Source organism: Marmota marmota, unplaced genomic scaffold (assembly GCF_001458135.2).
Source record: "Marmota marmota marmota unplaced genomic scaffold, marMar, whole genome shotgun sequence".
In the NCBI taxonomy this organism is placed as follows: Eukaryota; Metazoa; Chordata; class Mammalia; order Rodentia; family Sciuridae; genus Marmota; species Marmota marmota.
In genome coordinates, this window is record NW_025999960.1 from 3617003 (window position 1) to 3630570 (window position 13568).

The 13568-nt window shown below is 42.7% G+C and overlaps 1 pseudogene; it reads right to left on the bottom strand.

Annotated features, from left to right (window-relative positions):
* Positions 1 to 13023: 13023 nt before the first annotated feature.
* The window catches only part of LOC125616622, a 6776-nt pseudogene continuing 6231 nt past the window's right edge, over positions 13024 to 13568 (bottom strand).

The following is a 13568-nucleotide window of genomic DNA, read 5'->3' on the forward strand; positions in this document are numbered from 1 at the left end:
ATCCTACTTCTCGCCGTTGTTACGATGCAGGATGCGAGGCAAGGCACTGCACTTGAGTGATCCCTCAACGGACCTCAAGGAAAGCATGTCCTATTGCATGCGGGTTTGACGTCCACGCCCCGCCCTACGAAAAAAGGCGTCGGCTGATATGGAGTCAGGTCTGGGGAAGGCGCCTCCTTAGGACTGAACCATACATTGGAGCCACTTCTGCACAGTGGGATAGGACCTCTACTTTCGCCTGCATTGTTTTATAAAATAGAAGGGGGAACTGTGGTGAGCCGTTCTAATTAGACCGTGGCCGCCATTAGAAGATGGCGCCAGCTTCCACTGTGGCCTGTGATAAACAACTCCTAATATGGAGAATTGGCACGCAATCCCTTACCACCCTATGAGAAAGGTCCACGTGGCAGCTTAAGATTGGTATGCTGGAGGCTTTATTAGGCTGTGCTTGGGCGCTCGGCGGCAGGTCACTAGAAGATGATACATGAATCAAGGCCTGAATAAACTGCTGAAAGAAGAATCCTGTGTCGTGTTTTCCCTTGCCGGCGAGGGGTCGCGGCACTGATAGAAAAAGACCTGGGAGGGACCATGAGGTTAAGAGATAATTGTATAAACTGGTCTCACTGTGCTTACCCTCACTTTCTTTCTTTCTTTTTTTAATTTTTTAGTTGTAGATGGACACAATATCTTTGTTTTATTTATTTATTTTTGTGTGATCCTGAGGATCAAACCCAGTGCCTCACACATGCTAGGCAAGCATCCTACCACTGAGCCACAACCCCAGCCCATTTATTTTCCTTTTTGATGAGCAACTTATCTGCAGCCTTGCTTAACTTAAGTTGACAGGATATACTATATTTCTCACAAATTACCTGTTATCTGCAGGAGAAATGCTGGCCCCAAATGCCAATAAGAGCACAAGTTACCCTGAAGGGGTCAAGGGAAATTTTGTGACCCTTATGTAGACCAGATCCCAGAATTCAGGGAAATAATTCTCCCTAACCATAAAATATGTCAAAACAGATTCCAATTAGAAACAGTCAGGATGGGCCAAAGTGACCTAGAGTTGTCATGGTAGTGGGGAAGTGTGAACTTGAAAATCTTACATCATCTTGCCACCAGCCAAAAGTCAGGAGGTGGACCTGGGTGAGACTTTCTGGAAACTTCCTTGGGACCAATAAAACTGGAGGCAGGAGAAGCATGCCATTCTTCTCTTCTCTGGGATGACCCACTCTCTCCCTTGACAGTGTCCCTTTGTCTTTCTTCCATTCCTTCCAATGAACTCATGCCTGTTACTCTGAGAGAAATGTCTAAAATATTTCTGGCATGATTGAAAAAACTGGTGTTTGAAGAGGGGTATTGATATGCTCCAGTTCGGGACCCCCAAAAGACCATGATTGATGTAAGCAGCAAAGAGAGGTGTTTACTGCAAGCTCGCTCGGTCCTCCACGCGCACACAGCAACTGGTGATGCTGAGAGGCCCAGGGTTTGCAGCAGTTTTATACACCCTTGGGGAAGGCAGGGACTTCACTTACATCATACCATCTCTTAGCAAATCATCACACACTGCGGGAAAATCATAAAACAACTCTAAAATATGATTAGCACATATACTGGCGGAAACAAGTTGGGTAAGGGTGATTGGTTAGTACAAGAGGGGGATTCCTTTGAACTGATTGGTTTAAGCCCACCAGGAGAGTATGTGCTGAACTACATGGTTTTCCAATGTTATCAACCACCATAAACTACAGGGAGGGTCATCTGGCATCCCAGGTATTTTCCCTGTCTCATGCTGATTGGTGGTTGCTAAGAGGTTGCTATGGGTCCTCACCTAGCCTGACTGAGTCAGGGACACCTGGGGCAGCAGCTCTCTCCTGTTATTTGTAGATAAACAACTCAGCAGGATGGGAAAGTGCTTAGGAGTGCTCTGTGGGTTTTTCCAAGGACAAGGGTCAAGCCCCCTTCCTTGGACAGGCTTTGCTCTGAGGTAGAGGCTGGTTTCTCAAAAATGGAGTCACATCAGTTTCTCAGTGTCTCTGCAGCTGCCTTAGTTTTGCAGTAGATCTTAACCCTGTAATGCTGGCTTTTTATTGTTTCAGGGTCTGACAGTTGTTCACTTTATGCTTTGACTATAACCCTTGCTGCTCTGCAACTTATTTTAAAAATGGACATGTTTCTTTCTCTTCCTCTACCTTCTCCTCCCTACTCTCTCCCCATCCCTAATCTCACAGGAATCAAGATTACCTTTCTTCCTCATCCTAAACAGAGTTATCTGTCCCCAGTACACACCCACCATAGGAACAAAGTAATCCAGACCTCAGGGATGACCAGAAGAACTCACTATCTCCCAATTAACAAGTGAATGACAACTCCAACAGAGAACACGTGGAATGTAGTAGTCTTTGAATCCCCTCTTTGAAAGCTCCCTGTTCCTGCTAATGGGCAGAATCACAGCTTTTGGGACAGGAGTCCCTTGTGTTTCTCCTTTGCTAGCAAAGCAATAAACCTTTTTCTTTTTTCTCAAAAACGATGTCCTCATTATTGGATTGACATTGGGGACAGGTGTTGGATGTGGAAAATGACCACCCCCAAAATAGTGTGGCTCGGGGAGAGGGAATGAGGAAGAAGTCAACACATTGATAACATTCATCCTTTCCCAATACATTCTTTCCCAGGGATAAGACAAGCGCTGGGCAGGAAATATCCATTAAAGCCTAGACTGGCCATCTCTGGAAAGAAGCCAAAGCATTGATTTTTCCCAAAATAAGTCCTTTCACTGTGACAGTACAATGGGATCCTGGAGGGAAAGAGATAAATACTGACTGCTGACCCCAGACCCTCCATTAGACACACTCTGTCAATAATTAAGTTACCTCTCAGTGCAACCTATATAAGCATGAACTCCACCTTTGGCCAGTAGATCACTTTCCACTGGGAAAGTGGGTCTTTCAGAGGCATCACCCTATTCCTGAATAAAGGCTTTTGATGATTCACGATGTTTGCATCTGGTCCTTTTGTGCTAACAACAAGTGTTACCACTGTTGACTGGTGATGAGTTCTTGCTTCCTCAATGTTGAAGAATAACACCAAAGAAGCACGCCGAGGCAAGGTCAGAGTAGAAATTAGAAGTTTATTAAAGGACAGCAGAAAAGACTTCTCCCGGAGGAAGAAGGGGACCCAAGAGGTGGAATCCATGGAAGTGGGGTTGTCTCTCCATTTTATAGTTTCTTTCAGTGATGGAATGTAGGTGGGAAGGCCCGAGGGGTGGGACACAGGTGGGCCAAAGAAGTAGTCTGAGCAGGAAGGACTTCATTAACACTTCTTTGGGATGGACTTTGGCCTAGGGCCTTTTCGGGACTTCATTAACATTCCATGAGTTGTCCTGTGTTTTCCCTGAGTCATTCTCCGCATGGTCTCCATTTTAGATTTCACTCGATATTAGACCCGATTTATCTAACTACACTGACTACCTAACTTTAAATCTGGCTTCACAAGGACCAAGCTTTCAGGAAAAAAGGGCCTCTGCTTTTGTTGTTTCACAGTTTTTAACATTCTGTTTTCCTCTGTTTGGCTTTTTCTTTTTTCTTTTGGTACCAGAGCTTCAATCCAGGGGCACTTAACCATTGAGTTACATTCCTAGCCTCTCCCAATTTTTAAAATTATTTATTTTGATACAGGGTCTCATTAAGATGCTGAGGCTGACCTTGAACCTGTGGTTCTTCTTCCTCAATGTAAGGTCCTTACTTAGCATCTGGATGGCCATTTTAAGAAAAATTTCACTTTCCTGCCCAAGGGCATTTCTGAGAAAGGCTCACCACTCCCTAAAACAAACCCAACCCTTCAACAACCAGATTATTTTCCACCCGAGGGCATATCACCACTCCCTCATACCAACCCCACCCTTAACCACTGGCATTAGGACCCAGTCAGGTCTAATCCCTGAGCCTGCCCCACAAAAGTCCTGAACCCCAAGCCTGTTTTGCCTCTCTCTGTCTATGGAGGGATGGCCTTTATTTGTCAGCTCTGACAAATAAACTCTCGTTTGTATCTCTGCCTGGTCTCCATCTTTCATTTGTCGATAGCCCATCTCCCAGTTCCTCGCTTTCATTTCATTGGTGCTGAAACCCCAGGATCAGTTCCCCCCCCCCCACCTCCCGTGCCCCTGCCCCTGCTCCCCTCTTCAAGGATCACTGAGCATCATTGGGCTCCGATCTGAATTCCATCATGAATGCCCTCCATTCTACCAAATGCCCTCTCTGTACCCACCACCAGATATTTCAGGTAAGACCCCTGTCTCCCATTGACCTAAATGACCTACAGGTCCTGGGAAGTGACCATCAATAATCCAGCACTCCCAGGGTTACCGTGTAGTCGGGGGACATCCCCAGCCACAGCTTTTCACAGCTATGGCTAATCCCTACTGTCCTCTGGGTCTATAGGTGGGTTTTGAGAAAAACCACTGAAGGTGATTGGTAGATGTTCCTGGTGAGACTACCTCTCGCCTTAGGTTAATCTCTACAGCTTCTGCCCCTACATAGTCTCAGCTAGATGCCCAAGTGCCTCTATAGGCCCTGGCCCTGATGCTTACCCAGCAGTGACCCCCTGAGCATAACAGTCCTTTCAACTGGGTGATACTAGAGACTGGAGGACATCCCACTAACCTCACTTCCTATGTCTCACCATGGGCGGTTCCTCATCCATTCCCTCCCATAGTCCTCTAGGCTGCCTCCTGGCTAACCTAGGGTCTCTCTCACCCTGGATCTAAACTACCCCAAACTTAGCCATTTGTGCAACTGGATCTGGCTCAATATCCTTCGGACTCTAAATGGTTGCTTAATGACACTCTAGATCCCAATATTATCAGGGATCTTTTCAACTATTGTGAGCATTCAGGAAAATGGAAAGAGAGATCATACATTAAGGCCTTCTCCTCTCTATGTTGTAAGCCCTCTATGCAACTCTTGCTCTCCACACAAGTCCTCTTAGCTCTCACCTCCCCTATGCCTGCTTCCAAAGGGACAGAAGATCCTACCCAGGACTCCTCCTTTTTTTTTTTTTTTTTTTTGCAGAGCAGCATTAACAGGCTCCTGACAATAAACCCACTTCTTTTTTTTTTTTTAATATTTATTTTTTAGTTCGGTGGACACAACATCTTTGTTTGTATGTGGTGCTGAGGATCGAACCCGGGCCGCACGCATGCCAGACGAGCGCGCTACCTCTTGAGCCACATCCCCAGCCCCATTAAACCCACTTCTTATTCCAGGTGTGTGTGTGATTAGTCCTATGCCACTTTTTATTGATTCCAGTGACTTGACCATGTTCTCCCATCAGCTTTGCTTTCCCCTCCAGGGATTTGAGCTGCTTTGGGATCCTGGCCTGAGAGCCCAGGACAATTACCACACACTTTCTTCCATTCACCTAACACTCTTCTTCTTTGTCCACACACCAGCCTCATTTGGGTTTCCCTGATGGAAGATCCCAGTCTTACTTTCCACACCTTTGCTCACCTTTAAATTCTGGTACTCTCCTCCCTGATCCTCAGGACTCTTCCACCTCTTCTCCTCTTACCCATTCATGATTGAAACTCTGGAGGAGTTTCTTCCACATCCCTCCCACATACAGGAAGGCTCCTTGCTCCAGGTAGCATACACTTGGTTCACAGATGGCTCCTCTGTTCTTCAGGAGGAAGTTGATCAGGCAAGGTATGTTATAGTCTCTCTAACCTCAGTTGTGGAAGCAGCTCCCCTCCCCAATAACACATCCAATCAGGAGGCTGAGCTTTTTGGCCTCATTGGAGCCTTCACTTTGGCAAAGGGAGCCTCCCTCAATGTCTACACTGACTCTAAATGCACTTTCCACATACTTCTCTCACATTCTGCTGTTTGGAAGGAGATTGATTCCTTACCACCAAGGGAACCTCAATTACTAATTCCCCCTTTACTACCAATCTCCTTTAGGCCTCAAAGCTTCCCACTGCCATTGGAACTGAAGGATGGCAGCTAAGTAACCGCCTTCTCCAGTGGGCACTTCCTTTCCTGACCTCTCTTCTTGTCATAGGCCTTTTGCTTATGCTTGCCTCCGCGTCATTAGATTTATTCAAGACCAGATTCAAAGGATCTCTAACCAAACCATGAACCAGCTTCTGTTACAGGACTTTCAACCCCTCACCAAAATTGGGAGTCAGAATCTCAGCATGTCCTGACCATCTCTATTGCCTCAATGACACCCTGCACCCCTAACAAAGGTCCAGATGTTGCCCCAGCAGGAAGAAGATTGATCTATGCCCCTGTCCCTTAAGGGTCCCAACAAACAAAAAAGTGGGGAATATAAGGTTCTTGCTTAGCATCTTGACAGCCATCTTAAGTGACAGCAGCGATTATAAGAAAAAATTCACTTTCCCCCTCCAGGGCCTTTCTGAGAAAGGCTCACCACTCCCTCAAAACCAAACCAACCCTTCACCAACTGCATTCTTTCCTGCCCAAGGTCATATCACCACTCCCTCATACCAACCCCACCCTTAACCACAGCATTAAGACCCACCTATTTTGCCTCTTTCCATCTATGGAGAGATGGCCTTCATTGGTCAGCTCTGACAAATAAACGCGCATGTGTATCTCTCCCTGCTCTCTGACTTTCACTTCTCCTTCATCCATCTCTGGGTTCCTGCTTTCCTTTCACTCAGCCCCCTGAGTCACTGGGATTATGGGTGTGTGCCACCATGCCCAGCAAGTTGGGCCTTTTCTCTGTTCAAATCTCACATCTGTCAACATAAAAGAACAACTCTTGCTTTAAAGGAAATAAGAAATAGTTTTCTTATTCTGAGCCAAATATGAGTGATCATGGCCTCGGAACTTTTATTCAAATTACCTTGCATGATGTGTTGCAATGCAGAAGATATTACAGAAACTTTTATAGCCACAAAATAAAAGAAAGTCATAAACATTTCCCTGTTATGTTGGTGTGAGTATCAGGTAAGCAGGTTACAGTAAAGGATAGAAATGTCTTTTATGGTTTTGAGGTGTTACAACATTCTTAGCCTTAGGGATGGTGGAGGTTGGAAGTCTGCTAGGTTTAGTAATACATTTTGAGAAGTTTATCTATTAGTGAGGGGAAAGCTAGGTCAGAAAGAAACATTAAGGTCATTGGCTAGTAAAGGGTCTGGAATAGCCCAACGTAATCTTTTCGTTTTCTTTCAGTAGTGTATGTGGAGGGGTGAAACCCAGGGCCTGCACTCCCTGCCGCAGTCTGGCTGGGCACAAAATAACCGAGAGCCACCACACCTTGTAGATTCAAACAGCAACTCTTTATTCTTGAACTGTCACCGGCACTCTACATGAACGTTCTGGGAAAAATCCACACACTCCACCAGGCTCTGCATACCAAATACTCTCTGAATCCCGCAAGAACTCAATGGGAACTCAAGGAGCAGGCGGGCACCTGAAGCAGCAGGATACTCCCTATTCCCAGCAGGATACACCCTAAACCTGGACCCACCCTAATCCAGCAGGATCCTCCCTAAACCCAGATCCACCCTGGTCCTTGAGCAGGGTCGCCTTTCTCAAACATTCATGCAATGTCACTGCAAATGACCTGGGTCCAAGGCAAGCCCATTTCCACAATGGAGAGTCCTCCCTCTAAGCAACATTGGGTAGGCTGACAAAGAAATTGCCATGCGTCATTCCTACTTGGCTATGGCTCTCAGCAACTCCCCAGTCAAGCACTCTGCCATTGAGTCATATCCCCAGCCTAGCCCATGGTGATTTTGCTTATGACCTGTAATTCTCCATCTCTCCAAATCCCAATGCTCTAGTCAATCAAAATGAATCTGCAGGATCTTTAATGTAGATGCAGTTTCTTCAGAGAACTTCAGTTCAGAGATCAAATGTCATTTTCTCAAAAACCACTAACAAAGTCATCTAAAGTAACCTCATGCTGCTTTATATCATAGAAGAAATTATTTTCTTCTTGGCCACATCTATAATCACATTTATTTACACATACATACAATTACATATTAAATATGTAATTATTTACTCATATGTTTATTATTTAGCTGCATTAACTACCTCTATCCCAAATGTCAACCCCATCAGGGCAGGGACCTTGTTAGTCTCATTTACCAATGTATTCCATTCAACTGGAACAATGCTTCACACATAGTAAGGAATTAATAAATGTTTGTAAAATTACTCTTCTTACTTTTTTCCCTTTAGTAACATTGACTTTGAGTTCTAAAAAAAGTGCTTTAAGAATTTTTCCCTTAGTACTTTAGCATATGCTGTCTACTCTGTCCAGAAAGCTCCCTGCTGTCACTCCCTGCTTAGTTAAGAGCTACCTGTTTTTCAGGTCTCAGCATACATGTTACTTCTTGAGCTTTAGTATCCTTTATATTCTAGACAAGGTAAAGTCATTGTTATATAATCATCTGACACCCATATTTTCCTTTATAGTACTTGTGAAAATTTGAAATTATATTTATTTGTTGGTCTAGATCTTTGAGGTTAAAGATTAGCAAATTATGGCCCATTGGCCAAGTCCAACCTACCACCTGATAAGAAAATAAGGTTTTATTGAAAATAGCAACACCCCTTCATTTATGCACTGTGTGCATACCTCCTGAAGTGTTTACTAGATATTTGCTTTTTGTAGAAAAAGTTTGCTGCTCCTGCCTACACTGTACCATCTACTAGGGCAAGGATACTGCTTTGCTTGTCTCTTCCCAGCACACTACTAAAAACTAAAGGACTCTAGTAAAAACTAGTTAAATAAATAGATGATGATCAGTTCGATAGTACTTTCCATGTTTTATCAATGACAATTCTATGAGAAAAGTCGTATTAATTTCAATTTACAGATGAGGAAACTGAGGCTCAAAGCCACCTAGTGTATTGCACTGAGGTCACAGTTGATAAGCTGCAAACTGATACATAAACCTAGGTTTTTAAAATGTATATTCTTTAAATTTTATTTAGTCGGGCACAGTGGCCCACACCGGTAATCAGAGGCTCATCCAGAGGCTGAGGCAGGAGGATTGCAAATTCAAAGCCAGCCTCATCAATTTAGCAAGGCCCTAAGCAACTCAGTGAGACCCCATGTCTAAATAAAATACAAAATAGAGCTGGGGATGTGGCTCAGTGGTCAAGTGCCTCTAAGTTCAATTCCAATACCCCCCCCCAAAAAAATTATTTAGAATAACTTAATTGAAATTAAAACTAGTCAGTGAAAGTAACAAATAGCTTATCATCACATAAATTGCTAATAAATTACTAAATTAAAATATTAACTTTACAGTGGAAATGTAACAGGGGTTCACTTGATGCTTTGACTATACCCCTTGTGGCTTTGAAACTTACATATTTTTTCTTTTACCCAACCTTCTTCTCCCTGAACTAGTCCTTCCTGATCTCTCCTCTCTGATCTCATTTTCTCTGAATCACCTCTTTAAAAGCACCCTGTTCCTGCTGATGGGCAGAATCATAGCTTTTGGGATAGGAGTCTCCTGTGTTTCTCCTTTGCTAGCAAAGCAATAAACAAACTGTCTTTTTCCTTTTTCTCAAAACTCTGTCTTCGTTATTGGATTGGCACTGATGACAAGCACCAAGCTTTGGGCAACAGAAACATCGATTGATCAAAGTTAGTACTAACAATAATGGAATTGACATCATTTTCTTCCCATGTAATGCAATGAGGAGATCATAACATCCCTTATATAGTGTTCATGTCAAAGGTATACAATTTACACAGCTACTCAGGAGTCTGAGGTAGGAGGATTGCAGGTTTGAGGTCAGCCTGGGCAACTCAATAAGTCCCTATTTCAGAACAAAATAAAAAGGGCTGACAGTGTACGTAGCTCAGTAGTAGAGCATTTAACTAGCATGTACAAGGCCCCTGTGTCCTAAAGCACAATCTGAATCTAATCACAAGGAAATCACAAACTCAAATTCAGGGACATTCTACAAAATTCAAAATGTCAAAAAAAATTTTTTTTTTAATTTAAAAAGCCACTGTCATGAAAGGCAAACTAAGAAAGTGTTTCAGTTTAAAGGAGACAAAAAGGATATAACAGTTAAATACACTATTTCTTTCTCTATTGAGTCCTAGACCAGTGAATCCTTTTTTCTATAATGGATATTACTGGGAAAATGAGTAAATTTATTTTAGAAATTGTGGAGAAATATAAATTTGGCTACAAATCATTTTTTCTCCTCCTGAAAAGAGGGGGAATCTGTTCACCTCTTGAATGTTAGTCCAATCTTTGGCTTGATTTGTTCGCTGAATTCAAAAGTGATGTTATGTGACTTCTGAATTTCACCCTAAAAAGCTCTCAAGGCTTCTGCTCTTACACTCTCAGAAGAAAGTTGTCCTGAGATCACCACATAGGGAGCTCAGTCCAACCTATTAGAAACTATGAACTAAAGTATTCCGAGTGACAGCAGCTGAGTCAAGTGCTAGTGAGTGAGACTAGCTTAGAGAGATGATATAGCCACACAAATGACTCCAGGCTAAGACCAGCAGAACCACCACCCAGCAGATCCCAGACCAAACTGCAATCCACAGAGTTGTGAACAGTAAGTGGACACTGCCATAGGCCATTAAGGTGGGGGGCGATTTGCTTTATAAAAAAGGCTGAAACAACACACTGAGATCAGTTGGCTCCTTGGGTAGTGGCTTACAAAGTAATATTGTTATGCTCGAATTTGGGACCCCCAAAAGACTATCAGAGACCAAGATCGATGTAAGCAGCAAAGAGGTGTTTATTTCGAGCTAGCTCGGTCCTCCGCATGCACACACAGCAACTGGTGATGCTGAGAGGCCCGGAGCCCAGGATTTGCAGCAGTTTTATACACTCTTTGGGGAAGGCAGGGACTTCACATACATCATAGCATCTCTTAGCAAATCATCACACACCGCGGGAAAATCATAAAACAACTCTAAAACATGATTAGCACATTCACTGGTGGGAACAAGTTGGGTAGGGGTGATTGGTTAGTACAAGAGGGGGATTCCTTTGAACTGATTGGTTTAGGCCACCAGGGGAGTAGTGCTGAACTACATGGCTTCCCAACAGGTTATCAACCACCATAAACTACTGGGAAGGTCATTTGGCATCATCCCAGGTATTTTCCTTGTCTCATGCTGATTGGTGGCTGCTAGGGGATTGCTATGGGTCCTCACCTAGCCTAACTGAGTCAGGGACACCTGGCACCACAGATCTCTCCTATTATCTACAGACAAACAACTCAGCAGGGTGGGTGTGTGCCTAGGAGTGCTCTGTGGGTCTTTCCAAGGACAAGGATCACCCCCCTTCCTTGGACAGGCTTTGCTCTGAGGTTGAGGCTGGTTTTTCAGTACTTGCCTAGCATGCACAAGGCCCTGGTTTTGATCCCCAATACTCTCTGCAAAAAAAAATTGTTATTTTTTTGTGTGTGGTCCCCAGGTCCCAGATGTGGAAATATAAAGTTTATAATAAATCTAAAATTGATCAGACTCTATGAATACCATGATAACTGAAACTCAGAAGAAATTACAAGTAAACCAGGACATCTACCAAAAAAATTTATATGAAAATTATATTCTTGTCTTTTGATTGGGTAACCAAGAAGTTTTAAATAACTACATGTTTATTCAGAGGAGACTGGAATGAGAACAACAGGAAGTATACATTTTTTTTAAAAGATTTTTTTTAGTTGTCAGTGGACCTTTATTTTATTTTATTTATTTGTGGTGCTAAGAATCAAACCCAGTGCCTCACACATGCTAGGCAAGCGCTCTACCACTGAGATACATCCCCAGCCTGGAAGTATACAATTTTAGGAAATATATTTTTTTTTCTAAGCCAAGTATGGTGGCACATACTTTTGATTCCAGCAAGACTGAGGCAGGAGGATTGCAAATTTGAGGCCAGTCTCAGCAACTTAGTGAGACCCTGTCCCCCAATTTTTTTTTAAAAAGGTTGGGGCTGGGGTTGGGGCTCAGTGGTAGAGTGCTTGCCTAGTATGTGTGAGGCCCTGGGTTTGATCCTCAGCACCACATATAAATAAATAAAATAAAGGTTTTGTGTCCAACCACAACTAAAAAATAAATATTTTTTTTTGAGAGAGAGAGAGAGAGAGAGAGAGAGAGAGAGAGAGAATTTTTTTAATATTTATTTTTTAGTTATCGGCGGACACAACATCTTTATTTTGTATGTGGTGCTGAGGACCGAACCTGGGCCGCACGCATGCCAGGCGAGCGCGCTACCGCTTGAGCCACATCCCCAGCCCTAAAAAATAAATATATATTTTTTTAAAAAAGCGTTGGGGATGTGGCTGAATGGTTATGCACCTGTAGTTTCAATCCCCAGTACAGAAAAGGAAGAAAGGAAGGAAAGATTTTTTTTTTCCAAGCTATAATGAAGTAAATCATCTTTATCCTACAATAGTAGACAACTATGGAACAATAAGAGCATTCGTATCCATCATACTTGATTTCTCTGGACTTTGAATAGTGCAAGGTAATCGGTGCCAAAAAATTATTCTCTTTCTATCCTTAATTTACCTCTTCTGATCTTTGCTTTCATTGTAAAATTTCTTTGGACCATGTGAAATTGATACATTAAAAAACTCAACTGATATGTTGGGTTCAATTGCATACTAATCTTTTTTCCTTGGTAACACACTCTAGTCACCCCAATGGGTCTTGGTTGTTTTCAGATTTCATAAGCATTTGTCTTTGGAATTTGTTAATGGTGATTTATGCTATACATAATTTTTGTTTAGAAGCCAAATTTATCATTAAAAACAAAAAAATAAATAAATAAAAATAAAAAATAAAAACTGTGGACTGTGGGTTGGGGATAGAACTCAGTGGTAGAGTGCTTGCCTAAGTGTGAGGCTCTGGGTTCAATCTCAGTATTGGAAAAAAAAATTCTCTTCTGGGTTTTGTATCAAGACTGGAAGGCTGAGGATGTCAGAGGTCTGTTTCTGGCTTTTGAAAATGCATTTTCAAAGAAAATCTTATATCCCAGGATCAAAATTGTAGGAGTTAGCTAGTTGCCCTCTCAACAAAACCCATACTACAATAGTAAATAGAAATCTTTTTTTTTTTTAGCCTTCTTCTTCTTTTTTTTATTGGTTGTTCAAAACATTACAAAGCTCTTGACATATCATATTTCATACATTAGATTCAAGTTGGTTATGAACTCCCAATTTTACCCCAAATACAGATTGCAGAATCACATCGGTTACACATCCACATTTTTACATAATGCCCTATTAGTAACTGTTGTATTCTGCTACCTTTCCTATCCTCTACTATCCCCCCTCCCCTCCCCTCCCATCTTCTCTCTCTACCCCATCTACTGTAATTCATTTCTCTCCTTGTTTATTTTCTCATTCTCCTCACAACCTCTTATATGTAACTTTGTATAACAATGAGGGTCTCCCTCCATTACCATGCAATTTCCCCTTTTCTCTCCCTTTCCATCCCACCTCTCATCCCTTGTTAAATGTTGATCTTCTTCTCCTGCTCTTCGTCCCTACTCTGTTCTTAGTTCACTCTCCCTTATATCAAAGAACGACTTTGGCATT